The sequence below is a fragment of the Cetorhinus maximus genome, chromosome 14, assembly GCF_964194155.1.
Source record: "Cetorhinus maximus chromosome 14, sCetMax3.hap1.1, whole genome shotgun sequence".
NCBI lineage: Eukaryota > Metazoa > Chordata > Chondrichthyes > Lamniformes > Cetorhinidae > Cetorhinus > Cetorhinus maximus.
This window is the reverse complement of record NC_135892.1, coordinates 85,405,310-85,419,130: the sequence shown is the minus strand read 5'-3', so window position 1 is coordinate 85,419,130 and position 13,821 is coordinate 85,405,310. Positions and strand designations below refer to the sequence as shown.

Genomic DNA, 13,821 nt, shown 5'->3' with positions numbered 1-13,821 from the left:
GGTGAATGACCTTCTTGAATCACAGCAGTTGGTATGGTATTGATAAACCCACAGTGCTATTTGGGAGGGATTTCTAAGATTTTGAATCAGCGATGATGAAGGAGCAGCGATATATTTCCAGGTCATGATGGTGTATGGCTTGGAGAGGGACTTGCAGGTGAGGGTGTCCCATGCGCCTCCTATCCTGTTCTTCCAGATAATAAAGGCTGTGGTTTTGGATAGTGTTCTGGCTATTTGAGCAGTGGCAGAGGCTAATCATGCATTTGGTAGCATATGGAATTTGAAGATATGTGAGGTCATTAAACTTCCTGTGGCTTTGCATCCAGGCCCTTGAGGCTAGACACGTGGCATTGATCTACATGGCTAACTGATCCCACTACCTTTTCACCATCTGTCTGGTTGCTGCAGATACAGGAACACTCTCCTCCTTTCTACCTCCTGCTCTGGAACATCCAGTACAGCGCCCGAAAACCTGTGTGCCACACTGTCCCATGCTCAACCGTTGATCTCTCTTTCCTTGGTCAGATTCAGCTCCCACAGGGCTCTCAGCATCTGCTTCAACCACAATGCGACACCCTTGTAAGAGATGCAGGCTAGCTTAAGTATTGATTTTGGGCCCCTGCTGACACACACAACCAGTTAACCATGATTTTAGTGCTGATTGCATGCAAAAATCATGATAATGAGTTGGCAGCATGAAGATGTCATGCTGCCTGCATTACAACCAACAGGCGCAGCTTAATTGTGTATCATGATCAGTGCGCCTGTGTTTCAGGGCTATCCAGTTTAGCTCCTGAGCTTTCTCCATTTCATTCAAAAATATGGTGAATAGCGTGGATCCCAGACAGGAACACCCCTTTAAATACTGAAATGTTAATTGATGGTTCACAAAATGCTTCTGTCTGCAGGATGCTTCCTTGTTCCACATTCTGATTTTATTCCTCAACAAACCCTGGAAACTTTTTTGCTGAATGGACAACATAATACACCTCCCCATCATGACACTCAGTCAAAGGCCCTAGCTGTCTGCAAAGCCCTATTGTTTAATGATATTCTAAACATTGCATTTAAAAACCAATGTGTTGATGGAAAAGACCTTTTAAAAGAAAAGGTTTATTTAATTTTATTTAGATGCTTTGTTAAACCAAGGCAATTAAGGCAATCCCCTAATCAGCTAAAAAGGGGTTCTGTCAGCAACATGTCAGCATGTTTTTGGCCAGGATTATCAGCAGGATCTGCTTGATTATACATCTTTGACATAAGACCACCCATTCAGCCCTTCGAGCCTGTTCCACCAATTAGATCATAACTGATCTGTATCTTAAGTCCATCAACCCACCTTCGTTTTGTAACCCATAGTACTGTTGGCTAACAAAAATTGGAATCAACCTCAGTTTTGACACTTTCATTTGACCTAGCCTCGACAGCATTTTTTGGGAGAGAATTCCAGATGTCCACTACTGTGTGTGTATGTGCGTGCGTGCGTGCCTGTGTAGGAATGCTTCCTAACATCATTCCTGAATGGCCTCGCTCTAATTTTAAGTTTGTGCCCCCTTGTTCTGGATCTTCCACCAGAGGAAATAGTTTCTATCTACTCTACCAAATTCATTAATTATCTTAAACACCTCAACAATATCCCCTTAATCTTTATATTCAGGAAAATACAAGACTACCTTATGAAACCTGTCCTCATTATTTAAGCCTTTTAGCTACGGTATCATTCTGGTGATTCGGCGCTGCACCCCATTTGGGGTCAATATCTCCTTCCTGTGGTGTGGTCCCCAAAACAAAATCCTGTACTCCAGATGGGGCCTCTCTGTACAGCTATAACATAACTTACATCCCTTTGTATTCCAACGTTCTGGACACATCACAGTAGTGAACGTGAAAATATTCCATGCACACACCCCTCTATGACTCCACACACAATTTATGACTAAAAGCATAAGTTTTTCGGGAAATGGTTCTACAATCCGACAGAATTTATGTTGTAGGGCAACTTGTTAATGCTGGAGAAACTACACACTTGCAATTTGAGCCCATTCAGTCACTGAGATGGCAGAGAAAATCTGAATCGAACACTAATTTAAAGATCATATCAGTGCCATGTACACGTGAGCTCAGAGTTTAACTCATCCACAGCTGATAGCAAACAATGTTGATGTCAGCTTTCCACCTTGCTGGCAGGCTGGCTTTGTATCTGGAGATGAAGAACAAAAATGGCTCCTGAGCAATGCTCCCTCTAAACTGTGCGGCCATGACCCAAAGGTTCCTGCGCAGGCCGTAAGCAAGTCAACCCTTAAGTTACCTCATATTTGCAGCCACGCAAAATAATTTAAAGGACTCACACACTTTAAACAATCACCCAGGGACCACAAAAAAATTCAGAAGGTACAATGCTCTTGAGGTAATGTCTTCTGCCTCCCAAATAATACTGTGAGGGATATCATTTGTTTTATAACATTGAGTATACTCTGATGACAGGGGAACCGCAATCGCCTAATGCACTCTGAAGCCTCATCATACTAGAAATTAGAAGGTAGATTATTTTTTATGATAGATAATTCAGCCCAAGATGCCATGATTTTATGATAAACATCTGATAGATAAAGATGGAGGTTAGAAGAAACCTTTATATGCAGATATTAGTGATCAATGATCAATTGTTTACAGCATTCAGAAAGGTACCATCTAATAAAATGTAAAAGGACTTGAGGAAACGGCAGGAAAATTAGATTAGTTTGGGAAGAAAATAGGAATATGAGATTAGTTTGGAACAAAAGACAGGAAAATGAGACTGTTCTAAATCAGCTCCATAACCTTCTATGTCCCTGGTAGTTTTATCATGCATATTAATAGGTATATACAAATGAAATCTTACAATTTCAAGCTTTCAGAATTGTTTTTGACCATCTTTTATTTCCCTAAGTATACAAAGGGATCCATTAAAGATGGAATATTCCAGTGGTAATGGAGTATTAGTGGGATTTTAATTATGATAAAAGGCAATGTGAATAACAAGATAGGCTGCTGGGACTGTGGTTTAACTACAGTTTGATGCCCCAGCTCCTAAGCAGGCATGATCCTTGACACTCTGAAGAAGAGCAGGGGAACAGGGAGTTTGCCAACATTTACCCCTCAATGAAAACCACCAAAACAGTGTAGCTGATCATTTACCTCACAACCATTTGTGGGACGTTGCTCTGTGAACTTTGCCTATCTAATCAGTGGCTGCGCTTCAAAAGTAATTATTTAGCAGGATATCCAGAGGACTCATAAAACACTATATAAACATCCATCTTTAAAATTATAATTCTAAATAGGCAGGAACTGCATTCTTATCACATAGGCTGATATAAATTTAATATTCGCCACATATACATGACAAATGTTCACAGAGTAAATTTGGCATTAGAAAGAAAATAAACAGGTGGTTTGAGAGCATTGTTCACTGTTTATTATAACTCTGAAATCTGTTCAAATATTTGCAATTAAATATGCAAACCTACTGATTTAAAATAATAGTTTTGAGAGAACAAAGACTGAAGAAAGCCAGTGTAGTCCCTGTGCAGGGGAACATGATGATTTGTCAGGGTTTAAGCCAGTCTGATTTTCAAGGTTTCAAAATTGTTAGAATATACATATATAGTATGAACTAAAAAAGGCTTCTTTGGCTCATCAAGTCCGCATTTTCCATTGCCCATGTACAATCATGAACGTCATCCCATGTATTTAATCTCCTGAGAGAAGATTCTCTAGACGAATGCATAAAGACTTCCATACAAACCTGTAAAATGCTCAGTGATCCCCGCATCCCCTTTATTCTGCATGCTCTCATCTGGAATGAGTAGCAATACTTTGGTTCGGCACCCTCCTGGGTCCCGACTGACATGGATAAAGATGTATTTTATTGTGACACAACCACAGTAGTTGCCTTGCCCAGCTAGCTTAAAAGAGTGGATTATGGTCTGTTTAGCAGTGCTGGTATCAAAAGTGCTCATCAAAAAAAATACAGGCGCTAAAAATATATAACATTTTAAGAATTAATTTCAAGCTCAAGGGTGCACTTCCTTTGATTGTTAGAATGGATTTCAACTTTACGTTTCATCTTGCTAGTTCCACATGGTATAATTTCAAGGCCTTAAATATTTTAATTAAACATGGAGAATCTGGCATCCACCATTCATAGACAGGAGGGACTGGAAAGACCAACTATGCTTAGAATGGATAAATTGCCTGGTCCAGATGACTTGCATCCCAGGTTGCCAAAGGTAGTTGACGGGCTGGTGGAGATAGCGGAAGGACTTGCCTTGCCTTAATTTCCAAATCTCCTAGATAAGGCAGAGGTGCCAGAGGATAGGAAAGCAACAAATGTGACACTAGAGGATTGGAAAATGGCAAATGTGAAACCTTTATTCAAGAAAGGGTGTAAGGACATTCCTAGTAACCATAGATCGGTCAGATCCAGAAACAATAACCAGGGAAAAAAATCAACAGGCACTTGGAGCAGTTTGAGTTAATTGAGGAGAGCCAGCACAGATTTGCAAAAAGCAAATGGTGCTTGACTAACCTTATTTAATTTTTAACAGAGAATATTGATGAAGGGAATGTTGCGAACATTGTCTGTATGAATTTTTAGAAACCATTTGATGAAGTACAACACAAAGGGCTGGTTAACAAAATTGAGGCTTATGGAAAAGAAGAGTCAATGTTAACTTGGATAAAAAGTTGGCTTATGCACTGAAAGCACTGATGGATTTACCATGATTGCTTTTCAGTCTGGAAGATGGTGGACAGTGGTGTTCCTCAAGGGCCACTATGACTTGGATATTGGAATACAGGATAAAATTTCAAAATTTGGCATTGATAGCAAATTTGGAGCTGTGGCAAACAGTGTGGATGATACCAAACAGCTGTAACAGGACATGCACAGGTAGGCAGAATGGGTAGACAAATGGCAGATGGTAGTTAATATAGAGAAGTGTGATGTGATGCATTTTGAAGAAGGGATAAAAAGTGGCAATATAAACTTAATGGCACAGCTCTAAAGAGTGTGAGGTCTTCAAGAGGGTATAGAGGAAATTTACTAGAATGGTTCCAGGGATCGTCATCTTTAGCTACAAGGTCAGATTGGAAAAGCTGGGATTTTCTGCATGGAGCAAAGGAGATTGAGGGGAAGTTTGATGGAGCGGTACAAGATTATGACAGGTTTCAATAAGGTAGACAAAGAAAAGCTGGTCCCATTTGCTAATGAAATAAGGAATAGGGGACACAGACTTAACATTTTGGGCAAGAGATGCAGGAGGATGCGTGGAAGAACATTTTTTACGCAGTGTGTTGTAATTACCTGGAACTCGCTCTATGCAAGGTTGGTGGAAGTAAAGACCATTAATGATTTCAAAAGGAAATTGGACACAGTGAATGAATTGGTTGTAATTTTCCAAAATTCCCTAGATTCTGGAAAGGACCCAGTGGATTGGAAAACCACAAATTTAATGTACCTATTCAAGAAAGGAGGGAGACAGAATGCAGGAAACTATAGGCTGGTTAAACTAACAGTTGTTATTGGGAAAACGCTGGAATCCATTATTAAATAAGTCGTGGGGAACATTTAGGAAATCATAATACAATCCAGCAGAAACATCATGGTTTTATGAAAGGGAAATCATGTTTGACAAATTCATTAAGAATTTTTTGAGAATGTAGCAAGCAGCATGGATGAAAGGAAACCAGTAGGAGTGTTGTATTTGAATTTCCAAAAGGCATTTGATAAGGTGCCACATAAAAGTTTACTACACAAGGTAAGAGCTCATGATGTTGGGTGTAATATATTAGCATGGATAGTGGATTGGTTAACTAACAAAAAACAGAGAGTCAGGGTAAATGGGTCATTTTTAGGTTGGCAAAATCAAACTATTGGAGTGACACAGGGATCTGTGCTGGGGCCTCAATTATTTACAATCTATTTAATGACTTGGATGAAGGGACAGAATGTATTGTAGCCACATTTCCTGAAATACAAAGATAGGTAGGACAGCAAGTTGTGGCAAGGACACAAAGAATCTGCAAAGGTATATGGATATGTTAAGTGAGTGGGCTAAAATTTGGCAGATGAAGTATAAATGGAAAACGTGAGGTCCACTTTGGCAGGAAGAATAGAAAAGCAGAATGTTATTTAAATAGAGAGAGACTGCAGAATACCGTGGTGCAGAGGGATCTAAGTGTCCTCATATATGAGTCACAAAAGGTTAGCATGCAGATAGAGCAAGTAATTAGGAAGGCATATGGAATACTGCCCTTTATTGCAAGGAGAATGGAATATTAAAGTAGAACTGTAGCATGACTTCCCTACAGAGAACCAACATGGATTTGTTGGGACGAAAGGCCTCCTTCGGTGCCCTATTGACTATGAAAGTCTGCTCATTTGGTTTCCAGGATTGTTTCCATCAGTTAGTTTTTGAAGTAAAGGAGGGACAATTTGCAAAAAGCAGGGCAAATTGTAATGAACATTTCTTAAGGACTGTTAAAAAAAGTATCCAGATTCATTCTGTATAATGCAAAGACTAAGGGCCCTGACAACAGCAATAGTACTGAAGACTTGTGATCCAGAACTAGCAACCCTCTAGCCAAGCTTTCCAGCACAGCTACAGCACCGGCATCAACCCAGTAGTGTGGAAAATTGCCCAGATATGACCTGTCCACAAAAAGTAGGACAAACCCAACCCGGCCAATTACTGCCTCATCAGTCTACTCTCAACCGTCAGCAAAGTGAGTGAAGTTGTCGCCTACAGTGCTATGAAGCAGCACTTACTCAGCAACAACCTGCTCACTGACACTCAGTTTGAGTTCTGCCAGGGCCACTCAGCTCCTGACCTCATTACAGCCTCAGTCCAAACATGGACAAAAGAGCTGAAGCCAAGAGGTGAGCTGAAAGTCTCTGCCCTTTACATAAAAAACAGCATTTGACGAAGTATGGCATCAAGGAGCCCTAGCAAAACTGGAGTCAATGCAAGTAAGTGGGATAAACTCTCTGCTGGTTGGAATGATACATAGCACAAAGGAAGACGGTTGTGGTTGTTGGAGGTCAATCATCTCAGTCCCAGGACACCACTGCAGGAGTTCCTCAGGGTAGTGTCCTAGGCCCAACTATTTTCAGCTGCTTCCTCAATGACCTTCCCTCCATCATAAGGTCAGAAGTGGGGATGTTCGCTGATGATTACACAATGTTCAGCACCATCCACGATTCTTCAGATACTGAAGCAGCCCATGCCCCTAAGCAGCAAGACCTGGACAACATTCAAGCCTGGGCTGGTAAGCGGCAAGTAACATTTGCGCCACACAAGTGCCAAGCAATGACCATCTCCACCAAGAGAGACTCCAACCATTTCCTCTTGTTATTCAGTGACATTACCATTGCTGAATCTCCTGCCACCAACGTGCGGGGGGTTGCCATTGACTAGAAATTGAATTGGGCTGGCCATATAAACATTGTGACTACAAGAGCAGGTCAAAGGCTGGGAACTCTGTGGCGAGCAACTCACGTCCTGACTCCCCAAAGTCTGTCCACTATCTACAAGGCACAAGTCAGGAGTGTGATGGAATACTCTCCATTTGCCTGCATGAGTACAGCTCCAACAACACTCCAAAAGGTTGACACCATCCAGGACAAAGCAGCCTGCTTGGTTGACACCCCACCCACCACCTTAAACATTCACTGCCTCCACCACCGACGCACAGTGGCAGCAGTGTGTACCAGCTAGAAGATGCACTGCAGTAACTCACCAAGGCTCTTTCGACAGCCAAACCCACAAACTCTACCACCCACAAGGACAAGGGCAGCAGATGCATAGGAACATCACCATCTGCAAGTTCCCTTCCATGCCAATCACCATCCTAACTTGGAAATATATCGCTGTTCCTTCACTGTCGCTGGGTCAAAATCCTGGAAATTCCTCCCTAACAGCACTGTGGGTGTACCTACACCACATGGACTGCAGCGGTTCAAGAAAGTGGCTCACCACCACCTTCTCAAGGGCAATTAAGAATGGGGAATAAATGCTGGCCTAGCCAGTGACGCCCTTATCCCATGAACGAATATAAAATAAATTCTAGTGCAGTGAGAAATTTGGGTCTGCTTTTATGTCTGCGGAGCTCGGAATACTTCAAGTCGTTAGCCAATTGAGGAAAGAAATACATGAATAAAATGAGAAGAAAAATCTAAATCCTTTACTAAAAATACACTCAGTCAGTATCTTGAAAGATTTTCACTGCCACACATTCGCACTTAAGCCGACATCGACCTTTATTCTTATCACAATGCAAAGTGCTTTTTCAATGATTTAATATTGATTTTGCTGCATGGGGAAGGGGACAGGTATTTTTTCTCGTTTCTGTTTGTTGTTTTACCTGCTGCCTTATACAAGAGTCGCCCTGAAACTAAGTGGTTTGAAAAGTCCTTCCTGCAAATGATACAGGCACTGTAAATCAAACTGAGATATTAAGATATGTATGAACCTCTAGCATTTTACAACCAGCATTAATTTGTTCTTAAGAAGGAATTTGCCTTATTTTGCTTGGATGATTCTGCCTTTGATCTTTAAGCTTCTTTAATATCTTATCACAGGGATTTATGTCTCATTGGTAAAAAGATTGGTACTCAGTAAGGTAGAAGAGAAAAGCGCACACTACTCGTCACTGCTTTGTCTGTAGAACTTTGGTAGAAATCTTTACTTTTCATCTCATCTCATTTAACTTTATTTGACCTTTTTCCAATGCTTATAATGTTGATGTGTAACTGGGAGAAAAAATTGGTTGAAAATCTCAACAGTAAGCTGTGTTGTTGTTCTTCATCACGTGTTCTCACAAGCATGTTATGGCTTGCAGAGAGATCAGTTAAGAAAATTTAATACAGAACGCATTGTGCTGTGAAGAAAATCTAAATAGCCATTGCAGCAAGGCTTTCTTTTTTTGTGGCCCTCATTAACCTCGGGCTACTTTCACTGTTAACATCTAAAACTAATTTAGATTCAATTCAGACTTAACGTGCCAAATGTTCACATCTGATATGAATACTTCTGTGTTGTAGAGACACTCTGTATGCCCACTTTCATCGATGAAAATCAGTGTGGCGTGGTCTCCTCCTCTTGCCCTTCCTGTTCTCAGTGCCACTCCAGAGTTCTTATGTTCTCTTATTGTTGTGACTGATTGAACACCACTGTACACTATGGGAGGGAATTCTCACAAGATTAGGTAATTCTACCACTATGTGCAGCAGCACTGGGAAAAGGAGGTAAGTGTTGAAGATATCTGACTGATCTACTTTATGGATCCAGCAACCACCACTCATAAAGACAGCACAGCTGCAATTCCACACCACACTACACACACTACTGCTGATCAAATGCTGCTCGATATCATGGCTACCTGCTCATTTGCACATTCCCTTAAAGTGATATCACAACATACCCGTCTTTTCCTCCAAGATAACATTACATACAAATGTACATGCACAGTAGGGTGGTTATGAAAACCATTTACACGAAAGTTAGATCTCTATCTAAGAGTTTGAGATCAAGGGTCTGTATAACATATGGTGGCTTCATATTCCTCCCAGTTCTCGTAACGGTATAACCTTCCAGAGATGTAGACTTGTCTCACCAAGTCTGACGGACGTCATCCTCGATTCCGAGGGACTGACGACGACGATGGCTTGTTAGTTAGGTGTTCTTGACTTATACGTGTGTTGGCATCCTGTGTATTATGGTAGTGTTGATTGTTTTCATGGTGGTCTTCCACAATTTCACTTTCCGAGTTTACCTTTGGGTACGTTTTAGATGCAGTTGGAGCGCTGGGTATTATACAGTTGCACAATTCCCTTAGCTGGTTTCTGCTTCTCTTTAGTGTAGCTTCATTTGGTGTTGTGACCTCATGATCTAGGCTAACTACACACTTTGGATGCTTCTGCAGGTTACCTGGTTCCCTGGGTAGGATGGTTGAACCGAACCTTTTTTCCTACTCACAGACCAGGCAGGACCACACCTGCATGTCGGTTATGTGCTGTCTTCATTTTCCCTTGTTTTTTGGGAAGTTACTCCTGGATATTTGAGAACTGGACAGGTGATGGCTTGCCAAGGTTATCCTAATCTGCCTTCTGAATATGATTTCCGCTGGTGCCCGTAAGCCCATATCCAAAGGCGTTTCTCTCAAGTGTAACATGGCAATGCGAAGATCTTGTTTTGTCTCCCTGCACTTTGTGCTCAGTGCCTTAACAGTGTGAACCAGTTGCTTGGCAAGACTGTTGGATCTGGAATGGTTGTAACATGGTTTCTGCCCCATTTAGCACACATGTCCATAAAAGGCCTGCAGTGTACTGTGGCCTGTTATCTGATAAGATCTCCTCAGGCATAGCGAACAAACTGAACGTTGCACTCATTGTGTCCTCCACAGACGCACTTGATGTATCCTTCAATTGCCTGATGATTGGGAACTTGGAAAAGTAACAAGTGATAGGAGAAAGTTGTTGCCATGGATGCTGAATAAATGTTGCAACTTTAGACCAAGGATATGATGGAATCTCATGAGGGTGTAAAAGTTCTTTGTGTTGATGTGGTTGGTGACTCTGGCATGCTCGTTCATCCTCACTGCCTTCTCAAGATCATTATTGATCCCTGGCCAACACACAGTTTCCCCCACTAGGTGCCTTGTTTGCTATATTTCCATATGCCCCTGGTGTAACTTTGACAATATGTCCTGGCGAAGAGCTTCAGGTACAAGCACCTGTCTTCCTTTGAAAGTCATGCTTCTTGAAATACCTAGTTCACCTCCGTATGGCCAAAAACATCCGACGTTGTCTGGTACTTCTTGCATCGTATCAGGCCAGCCTTCTACAAAAACGCTTTCAGTCGTGGATAATTTGCTGTTTCTTCCTGAAGCTGGTTGTGTTCATGTTGACCAATACTCATCAAATCAACATTGTGTACATTTGCTTTGATGTCTACGCTGTCCACTTGTAGGTCCAGAAAAATATCCACAGTCTTTTTCAGATTTAGTAACCTGCTCAATATGTCTGAAGTAACCATTTAACTACCCTTAGCTACCATTTAGTCATGTTCCTGTATTTTTATCAGAAGTCGTTGTAGTCTGGGTGATACACTTGTCAGTGCCTTGTGCCAAATCATTCCCAATGGTTTGTGGTCAGTTTCCACATGAATCATTTACTGAATAGGTACATGCAGGATCTTGTGATACTGAATACTAGAGCAAGTGTCTCACGATCTACGTTCAAATAATTGGACTGTGCTTGTGATAGACTTTTGAAACCAAGTGCAATTAGTTTGCCATCCTGCATGCTGCACGCTCCTAACCTTTTTTGAGATGCATCGATCTCCAAGACCATCTTTTTTCTTGGGTCTTGATAGCGTAGAACACATGCCTCTTTTAACAATGCCTGTTTAAGTGACTCAAACATGTGTTGGTAGTTTTCCTGCCATATGTATGGAACATCCTTAAGAGCTCTCTTAGTGATGATGCTTCGTCGGCTAGGTTGGGTATGTACGGCGCTAAGAAGTAGAAAAATCAGAGGCATCTCTGCAAGCCCTCTTTGTCCTGGGGAGTAGGCATGTGTCATATGTCTTCGAGTTTGCCTGGGTCAGGACAGATCCCAGAACTTCAATATAGAGAGTCGGTAAAGTCAATCTGTCCTACATTCACCTGGCATTTCTTGTTGTTGAAGATGAGTCCTTCTTGATGAACTGCTGCCATCAGTAAGTGTAGATTTAGGTCATGCTCATCTTTGGTTTTCCCCATTACCTCAATATCATCAGCGATGCATACGCATCAGGAATATGTTCTGTAATTCTGTCCATACACTGCTGGAACAGATCCTGACTGATGGATAAACCAAAGGGTAATCTCTGGAAGCAGTGTCTTCTGAATGGTGTCCCAAATGTAGTGATTTCTTGAGATCCCTCTGCCAAATGAACTGACCAATATTTGGCATTCAACTTGGAGAAAAACTTTGTTCCTGTGAATTTGGGATTCAATTCCTCTAATGTTGGAATCTTGGGTGGGCATCTCTTCAGAGCAAGATTTAGACATCTTGGGTCCAAGAATACCTGGATTGTGCCATCGTTTTCAATAATAGAACTGCACCAGTCAGTGTGTTCATGCAGCCGACGGATAATGCCATTTCACTCATGTCGTCCAACTCGCTCTTAAGGTTCTCCTATGTGTGCACACTACACTTTCTAGGAAGGTCGATCGATGGCATTGCATTTTCTCTGAGGTGTAGTACACCAATTTTGCATCTGTCTGGGTATATCCGCTGTAGGTCATGGACTGACTCACTGATTATTCTTGGCCTCTTCTGCCATGCTTGGTGTATTGGTAATCTCGTGTATGGTCACAATGTTGAGTACAGTGCACGTTGGTAACCCTGCTCCTGTCCACCAGGTAAAATACTTGTGGTTTACATGCACACTTGCCATAGTTGCATTTCAATGTCAATGCACCCGTGTAATCAATGGGTGACCAATTATGTGCAGCTAATTTGGCTGTTGCAGGTTGTGCAATTTACTTCCAATCTGGATACATGTCCTTCTGGATACATATCCTTCAGGATCCTGACAGGCAACTTGTTCGCACTCGCTCTGTGTTGACTTTGGTTGTGAGTATGTGTTTGCTGTGTTTCTTCAGCATATGATGCTGATAGTAGCAAAAGCATCTAAACGTTTGACTTTATCCACACATTGTGTCGCATTCACAGTGTAGAAAACCTGTTCACTTTCCAGTTGAAGATTTTTCCACTCTGAATCTTCAGCCTGGTCTGTCTGGCTGCTAACCTCATGTTTGTGTTTGTACTTATGCAAGTCTCTGCTGCACTTTCTATTGTTGCTGCCAGTATGCTGCACTTACTTTGTTTGGCTGTCTCTTATTGTAACCTCTGGAACCAGATTTTCTACATTAGCGAGCCCAATGTCCTTTTCTACCGCATGTCTTGCAAAGATCTTAGAACACAGGACAGTTTTGTGGTGGGTGCAGTAGACCACAATTCCTATGCGATTTGGTTGCTTTTTGCATCCTGACTACTGCACAAATACTGGTAGCTGTACCTAATGCTGGCAGGTGTTGTGGTCCAGCCACAGTGGCCTTGTATTTTCTGCCATCTTTTAGCAGTATGTCAATACTGTGACCTTTCCTTTTCTCCAGAAGGTTTTAATGGAAGGCTTCAATCAATGTCAATGCAATAACCAACTCCATTATCTGTTCAGACAGCTCAGTTTCTGAAAAATCGCAGCCCTTGCCTTTACCAAGGCAGCTGCTGATGAACTGATCAATTGATTCTTGTGGCTGCTGTCTGTAGAACATCAGCTCCAAACGGTGAATTCTGAAGTTCAGTTTCACACAAAGCTGATACCCCAGCATGTTACAGGGTCCTTCTGATCCTCCTCAGACAGGCCCGAAGTGTTGACTTTATGTCACCCCTCATTTCCTATCTTTATTTTTTATCTGGTTCTGTGATGCATAAATCTAAAAAGCATAGTTCCATCCTTTGCTTGAAAAGCCTAATTTTGGATAGGACATCTGTGACCTTCCAAAACATGCTGGGGAATTTGGTCACCTTTCTGATGTGTATGGGATTTGTAACCTCTCTACCCTCTGGAAAGGTTCACTGATGCACCTGCTGTGTTTCCTTTCTTCTTCCCTCTTGCTCCATGGCTGCAGTTTAGGGTTTTTTCTGTTTTGCGTGCTTTTGTCTTTTGTGCAGAATAGCACTCAAGGATGCCGCAATGGCCCTGCAGCTTTTCTTGCCCAATTCAGAAC

At 41.7% G+C, this 13,821-nt stretch overlaps 1 protein-coding gene across 2 annotated transcripts in view; it reads left to right on the top strand.

Moving 5' to 3' along the window:
- LOC144689791 (protein kinase C epsilon type) overlaps window positions 1-13,821 on the top strand; it is a 689,374-nt gene that overhangs the window by 563,311 nt on the left and 112,242 nt on the right. The window lies entirely within an intron of this gene.